The sequence below is a fragment of the Macadamia integrifolia genome, unplaced genomic scaffold (genome assembly GCF_013358625.1).
Source record: "Macadamia integrifolia cultivar HAES 741 unplaced genomic scaffold, SCU_Mint_v3 scaffold908, whole genome shotgun sequence".
NCBI lineage: Eukaryota > Viridiplantae > Streptophyta > Magnoliopsida > Proteales > Proteaceae > Macadamia > Macadamia integrifolia.
Window position 1 is genome coordinate 227841 of NW_024870578.1, and position 8277 is coordinate 236117.

Genomic DNA, 8277 nt, shown 5'->3' on the forward strand with positions numbered 1-8277 from the left:
GTAAAGGATGTGAATCCCTCAGGGCACATAGACTCTATCATTTCTTTAGTTGGGTAATCAATACCCTCATAAATTATTTGACATAAATGCTATAGGTCTAGGCCATGGTGAGGGCATTTTTGGAGTAGATCCTTGAATCTCTCCATAAGTTTGGAAAATGACTCACTAGGCTTTTACCTAAATTGAAGGATATCACTTCTAAGCTTATTGGTCTTGTGAGTTGGGAAAAACTTCTTAAGGAAGACAACTGTGAACTATTTCCATGAGGTTATGGAATTTATGGGTAACCCATACAATCACTTCTTAGCTTGGTCTTTCAATGCAAAAGTGATAAACCTAAGCTTAACAGCATCATCAGAAAGCTATTGGATCTTAATTAGAACACATACGTCTTCAAATTCCCTTAGAAATAGGTATGCATCCTCAGAGGTCAACCCATGGAAGTGGGGCAACATAGTGATGTATTGAGATTTGAGTTAAAAATTATTGCCCTGGGCTTGTGGTAGAACTATGCAGGAAGGTTAGGCTGTTCTAGCAGGGTAGAACCTATCTTTCAGAGATTTAGGTGAAGGGTTTTGCTGTTGGTCTCCTATATTGAAGGGTTTTAAAGAGAGCAAACGTATAGGGTCATTACTTGTTGGATCTCTTCTTTCTAACCGATTCTTAGTATTACGTACCCACTTAACACTCATGCAACAGAAAACTACCCATAACTAAAGTAAGACAAACACAAAAGAATGGATAGAAAAACTTTTTTTCTTTTGATATTTTTTGATATTTTTTTATTTTAAATTTTTTTTTGCTTTTTGGAAGCTTACCAGCGGGGATCCGGGGTTGCTCAGGTCAATTCCTGAGGTACTGCTACAAGGCAAAACTTGTCTTTATCATACTGTGAGGCATGGTGACCTCCAGTGATACAACTATTATTGTAAGTTGTTCTTCTCAGGAATTCAATAAAAGAAAAGGAAAAATATAAAACAAAGCAAACAAAGCAAACAAAGCACTGCGATTTACCAAAAGAAACTGAAAAATAACATGGAGCTGTCTCCCCGGCAACGGCGTCAAAAACTTGTTTGAGATTTAAAATGTAACCGTAAGCGTACGGATCAGTGTAGCTACGGATCGAACACAGGGAGAGCGGCCACTTTATTTTTTTGCTTCTTTAAATAATGCGAAAGTGAACCGATTAATGTTTGTGATCTAATTCTAATTACCGTCCTAAACATATGTATCTAAAATAACATCTTAACCATTCGCATCTAAGAATTTAAAGACACAAGCAACGCAATTAAAATTAAATAAATAAATAACTGAAAAATAAACAACCCATGCAATTTAAAAAAAAAATAATAATAAATGAAGAAAAAAATGCTGAAATAAAAATTAAGTCAAAGAAAGGGGGGAAAGCTAGAGAGAGACTCACAAGTAGGTTTCTCTACTTAGCCCGAGGGATGCATCATAATATGAGCTTCCCTACTTGACCAGAGACTCACTCTTACAAGGGTTACTATACTTGGCTTTAGGGAAAGGGAGATAATTAAAATAAAAGCAATAAATTGATGGTTCTATGGCTAGGAGGGGCAAAGCCAACATATACACTAGCCATGAACCTTGGGGGAAAGGGATATCATTAATGTAATGACTGAAATTAAAATCCTAAATTAAAAAAAAAAGGGTAGTCAGAAGAGGGAATGAGAGGGGGGAGAGAAGACTACTGAGGGAACCTACTTACTTGAATCAGTGCTTGAACTTGAAATAAAAAGATGCTCCACAGCTTGTGATCTTGTCACCTAGATCTAAGCCTAGAACTATAACTTTAAAAATTACAACTCAATTGCATAAATCATAAACATAAAAGGATGAATAAGAATAAAAGAGTGATTGCATTAATTGACATAAAAAACTATTACAAAAGTGATTAAAGCAAAAATAAAGAAGAACTAAAACTAAAGAGAGTGAGAGAGAGAGAGAGAGAAAGAAGAAAACTAAGCATAAACTATAAAGCAAACTAAGGAGAGAATAATAATTAGAAAGGGGGAAGAAGGGGCTTTTATAGGGTTTTTGTCTTGCCTCCTTCCTTCTATAAGTCTTCTTTAAGAAAAGAAAGAAAATAAAATAAAATAAAATCTTGGTAAAAATCCTTATTCTCTGAGATATTGTGTGAGGAAAGAGAGAATCTGTTTCCAAAATTAACAAATTCTATTCCTTCCTTACAATATTAACCAATATCTTGCAATCTTGATTAAATCATAAAGGAATCTCAACATAGCATCTTCAAGATCTTGTGAGATGGCAAGGAGAGAGGATAATCTTCAGGATTTTGTAGGAGAGAGGATGTGGTACCAATGAGTGGGTCCCACCTTTGGACTGGTTCTTGATTCACTTTAAGCACTTTCTCTTGTAAATTTGGAAACTAAAAAAAAAAAGAAAAATAAAAGTAGTACTATCCAAAGTGGGGCAAAATGTACACTTATATCCCTAAGATTTCACATATTATTGTGCTCATCAACTCTGCTTACTGAACCAAATGTATTAAGATATGTTAGTAACTAAGAAAATGTTGAGGAAAGTGGCAATCCGACAAGAAACTATCAAAGAAGTTTGTGAAAATCTTAAAGTTAATTTTGAGGATGAACCATTTGTCAAAGGGCTTATTCTATATTTGAATAATATTATTCAAATAGTTAAAGCTCAGGCTATTGACATTTCGAGGGGTCCTCCAAGCCCACTATCTGCATATGAAAAAGGGATTGAAGAACCTATGGTAGGCATGATTAGTGATATAAACAATGAGGATGAGAGTAAATACCCTTATAATATGAGGCCTGAAGGATTCAAGAAAGTGATGGCCACTAGAAGTGGGAAAGAATACAAAGCCAAGGGGTTGATAGTGGAACAACCAACTGTCATGGAGACAGGGCAGTGTAGCAGGCAGCCACAACCTGAGAATCAAGTATTGAACCAGTTGAAGAAGGTGCAAGCCAACGTCTTCATTTGGGGGTTGTTAATGGCATCTCCTGCCCATAGGAAAACTGTAGTGAAGTCCCTCACCAGTGTGCAAGTACCCATAGAGATGGATCCGTCGTGATTATCTCAGATTGTGGGAGCCACGTATGCTATTCAGGCATTGATGTTCTCTGATATAGACTTACCTCCAAAAGATATCAAGCATGCCAGAGCTCTGTACATCACTTTAGAATGCAATATGAATACAATTCCTTAGGTCCTTATTGATAATGGATCAAACATTCATGGCTCAAATCATTAAGGTTTACAACAACACCAGAAAAAATGTTGTCAGAATTCTTACAACAATGGTGATAATAGGGTTAGCTGAGTTCTGTGTTGAGTTCTAAGTGATAGATATCCTAGCCTCCTTCAACATGCTTTTGGGTCGTTCGTGGCTTCATAAAGCAGGGGCAGTGTCCTCTACTCTACACCAGAAAGTAAAATTTATCTATGATAAGAAGGCAATTACTATTTCTGGAGATCCTCAGTTAGTCAACACATTGGCTAACATTGAAGTTGGAAAAACTCAAGAGCAGGAGGTGCGTCTGAGTGGCTTTGAACTAGAAAAAGTTTGTGCTTCTGTTGTTGAAGAGCCAATAAAGGAGAACTTTCTAATGTCCTATGAGGGAATGTGGAATACCACTGTTGGTCGAATGATGAAGCAGATGCATTATTTTCGTGGAATGAGATTGGGAAAATACCAGCAAGGACCCACGAGATTGCCTGAATTCCCTCACGCTGCAGGAATGCATGGTTTAGGATTTTCTCAAAAGGAAGAACAAAAGATGTTAGAAGATATAAGGAGGGGCCCAGGTGGAGCAAGAGCCTATCAAGGGTTTGAGAATCAAAAGATGATTATAATGGAAAGAAAGGAATCCTCTTGCAAGAAAAGGGTTGCAAATTATCCTACCTTAGAGAGGTACTTTGTAAAGGTAGTAGAAGGTTTTCCCAGTTGTGAGGATCTTGAATTTCAACCTAAGAAAGAAAAAAAGAAAGCAGATTCTGAGTTCGAAGTCATCTATCAAGATCAGATTGATTGGATCACCTATAAGCTGGAACGTTTACCATTTAAGGAGGATAGTAAAGACAATGGTATCAGTGACATCTTTGAGATAGATGTGATTACCACAACTGAAGAAGAATCTACAGTTAACCTTGCATCCCTGATTTGATTATCATAGATTCTCAAGCCTCGTCTTACACTAAAAGAAGTTTGGCAGCATAAATTAGAGCTATTTGCCATGATACGAGCTCACATCTATTCTTGCCTATAGAAGATGTATCTGGAGGAGCTGAGAAAGGGGTAATATTGCTCTTTTTGTGGGAGCAGTTCATATGCTAGAAAGAGAAGAGCCAGAAGGATGAATATCTGCCCTTATTGTGCTAGAAGCAACTGCATTGGTTACATCAGAGATGGAGGTCAATGGTGTGACCATTGCAGGGGGATGGCCTCACATAAAAGTCTTGAGAAGTTAGATTTTCTGGAGTGAGGGCTGAGTAGCCTGGGGCTAGATGCATCCCTCAGAAAATTTGGGTTTATAGATCATTAGATTGATCAACTTGTTTTTACCACAAAATGTGCCAAGAGTAGGTAGGCTGAATATGAACTCTTATGCTAAGAGAAATTGGGGCATCTTCAGCTCCATGAAGAAGGTGAAAGTAGTGGTGTCAACAAAACCCTTGAGGTAGATGTTATTGCCACTGAAGAGATAGAGGAGGGACCAATGCCATATCTTCTAATTCATCCAGCCCGCGAACCACTGCTCAACTGGACTAGTGCAGGATATGACTTCAAGCTCACTAAGACTCAGGATCCAATTGGTTCTAAAATCGCCACGCAGTACACTGAAGATTCCCTTTCTGTTGTTGAGTCTCCTTTTACTTGTACTTTTCTGAATTTCCTTCTATTAATGAAATTTCACACTTCCAGTATGTTGAGTCTGTAGTCTTTCCAACTATCAATGAAAATTTTGATTTTGAGTGTGATTTGTCTCTTTCTGATGATGATCTTAACAAAATAACTGATGAATATCATGAATTGTTAAAACAATCTAAAGAAAAAAGAGCTAAGCCTATGAGTGAGGACACTCAACTCATTAACTTAGGATCTAATCAATGTCCTAAAGAAATTCAAATTGGTGCAACCCTGAATGAAGAAGAAACCTCACAAATGGCCAGTTTGTTAAAAGAATTTGTAGAGGTTTTTGTTTGGTCCTATGAAGATAGGCCTGGCATTGACCTAAAAATGGTGCAGCATCAACTCCCTACGTATCTAGATGCGAAGCCTATCAAACAACAGGCTAGAAGAATACGGCCTAAATGGGGTGAAAAGATTAGAGAAGAAGTAATTAAGCAATGGAATGCAGGATTCTTGCAAGTCATACAGTACCCCCATTGGTTGGCCAATATTGTTCTAGCTCCAAAGAAAGATGGAAAAGTCAGAATGTGTGTGGATTTCAGAGATTTGAATAAAGTCAATCCTAAAGATGACTTTCATTTGCCTCATATTGATGTATTAGTTTATAGTATGAAAGGACGTGACATGTTGTCATTCATGGATGGGTTTTCAGGATACAACCAGATCACCATGCATCCTGTAGATATGGAAAAGACTACTTTCACTACCCCTTTGGGGACTTATTGCTATAAGGTAATGCCATTTGGTCTAAAAAATGCTGGAGCCACATATCAAAGGGCTGCTACCACTATTTTGCATGATATGATTCACAAGGAAGTGAAAGTCTATGTTGATGATATGATTGTCAAGTGTATCGACAGACAGGGGTATATCCTAGCACTAAGGAAGTTTTTTGAAAGAATCAAGAAATTTCAATTACAGTTGAACCCTCAGAAGTGTGTGTTCAACACGAAGGCAGGAAAGTTATTAGGCTTTCTTGTAAGTGAAAGATGTATAGAAGTGGACCCTATCAAGATTAAAGCAATCAGGGACATGCCTGCACCTCAGAATGAGAAGGAAATACAAGGATTCCTTGGTCACATTCAATACCTCAATCGTTTCATATCCCAATTGACCACTATCTGTGAACCAGTGTTCAAGTTGCTAAAGAAGGATCAGCCCACATGGTTGAATTCGCAATGTTAAGAAGCCTTCGGCAAAGTCAATGAATACTTGTTAAATCCACCAATCCTTATGCCACCAATAAAGGGGAAACCACTTCTGTTATATCTGTCAGTAGGATAGTTCTCGTTGGGGTCCATGTTAGCTCAGAGAGATAAGGTAAAAGAAGTAGAACAGACTATCTACTATTTGAGCAAGAAATTCTTGGAGTATGAAGTTCGGTATACATCATTAGAAAAGACTTGCACAACTCTTATTTGGGCAACAAGAAGGTTGCGACACTATATGGTGGCATATCCAATTCGCTTGATTTATAGAATGGATCCTATCAAGTATTTATTCGAAAAGCCTGCACTCATTGGTAGAATGGCAAGGTGGTTGCTGTTACTCTCAGAATTTGACATTACATATGTCAATCAAAAGTCTATCAAAGGCAGAGCAATTGTGGATCACTTCTCTGCACATCCCACAGAAGATGGAAGATCATTAGATGATGCTTTTCTAGATGAGGAAATCATGGTAGTTGGAGAAGGAAACTCTGTTAACACATGGCAATTATATTTTGACGGAGCAGCCAATCAAAGAGGGTATGGGACAAGAGTGTTATTAATAACACTTGATGAGCTATATTTGTCTTCATTTTTTCAACTTGATTTTTCATGCACCAATAATATTGCTGAATATGAAGCATGTGCAATCGGCTTGGAGATAGCTCTGACAATTGGGGTAAAAAGGATCCGAGTGTTTGGTGACTCATCCATTGTAATCTGCCAAACTCAAAGGAAATGGAAGATCAGAGATGAGAAATTGAAGCCTTATCAAGAATATCTGGAGAAGATCTCTAAACACTTTGAAGAAATCTCTTTCGAATACTTCCAGAGAGATAGCAACCGGTTTATCGATGCTCTTGCAACATTAGCATTAATGGTTGAGTGTAGTCCTATGGCCCAAGTAAGACCTTTTCTGGTTGAAAGAAAGATAAAACCCATCTATCACGGCTCAGTGAATGCCTTGACAATAGATGGAAGATCTTGGTTTGCTCCTATTGTGGAGTTCATCAGGGAAGGGAAATATCTTATGGAAGCAACATCAGGGGAAAAGAAGTTTCTCAGAAAATCTGCCACCCAATTCACATTATAAGACGATTTGTTGTACAAAAGATCGTTCAATGGAATTCATCTATTGTGTGTGGATGAAGGACAGGCGCAGACTGTGATAGAAGAAATACATCAAGGTATCTATAGGCCTATATGAATGCAAGAATGCTAGCTAAGAAAATCCTGAAATTAGGAATTATTGGTGCACAATGGAGGCAGACTGTGTAGATTTCGTTTGAAAGTGCCACAAATGTCAGATATTTGCTAATATCATACATATTCCACCAACGAAATTGCATTCGCTCAGCTCCCCTTGGCCATTCTCTACATGGGGTATTGATGTTATTAGAAAAATTACTCCTAAAGCATCAAATGGTCATGAGTTCATATTGGTAGCAATTGACTATTTCACCAAATGGGTGGAAGCACAGTCATATTCAGTCCTCACTATTGTAAAGGTGGCCAAGTTTATTAAAGAGAACATCATTTGTCGACATGGGATCCCGCAACAACTGATATCTGACCAAGGCACTCATTTTCAAGGGCAAGTCGACAAACTTTGCACCAAGTTTGGGATTGAACGGCATAAATCCACCACTTATCATCCACAAACATATGGGGTAGTGGAAGCAACTAATAAGAATATAAAGGTAATTCTCCAGAAGATGGTAGATACACATAGAGATTGGGCGGATCACTTACCGTATACACTATAGGCATATAAAATGTCGATTCGAACTTCTACAGGGGCAACTCCGTATTCCCTTATATACGGAATGGAAGCTGTGTTTCTAATTGAGATACAAATCCCCTCTCTTTGAGTCCTCATAAAAAGCAAGTTACCAGAAGGAGAAGAGGTACAGGCTAAATATGATGAACTCAATCTATAGGATGAAAAAAGAATGAAAGCCATGGATAATTTTAAAAAGTATCAGTTGAGAATGGCAAGAGCATTCAATAAAAATGTTCATCCTTGCAACATTGAAGTTGGAGATTTGGTTCTCAGAGAACAAAGAGCACCTACGCAAGATCTTCGGGGAAAATTCCGACCAAATTGGAGTGGTCCATTCACAGTAAAGAAAGTCTTGTTAG

General features: G+C 37.8%; 1 non-coding gene across 1 annotated transcript; it reads left to right on the top strand.

Moving 5' to 3' along the window:
- The first annotated feature begins 99 nt into the window (after positions 1 to 99).
- Positions 100 to 206, top strand: LOC122070409. Its single transcript, XR_006137774.1, has one exon. It is a non-coding gene; the product is annotated as a small nucleolar RNA R71 (small nucleolar RNA).
- Positions 207 to 8277: the final 8071 nt, after the last annotated feature.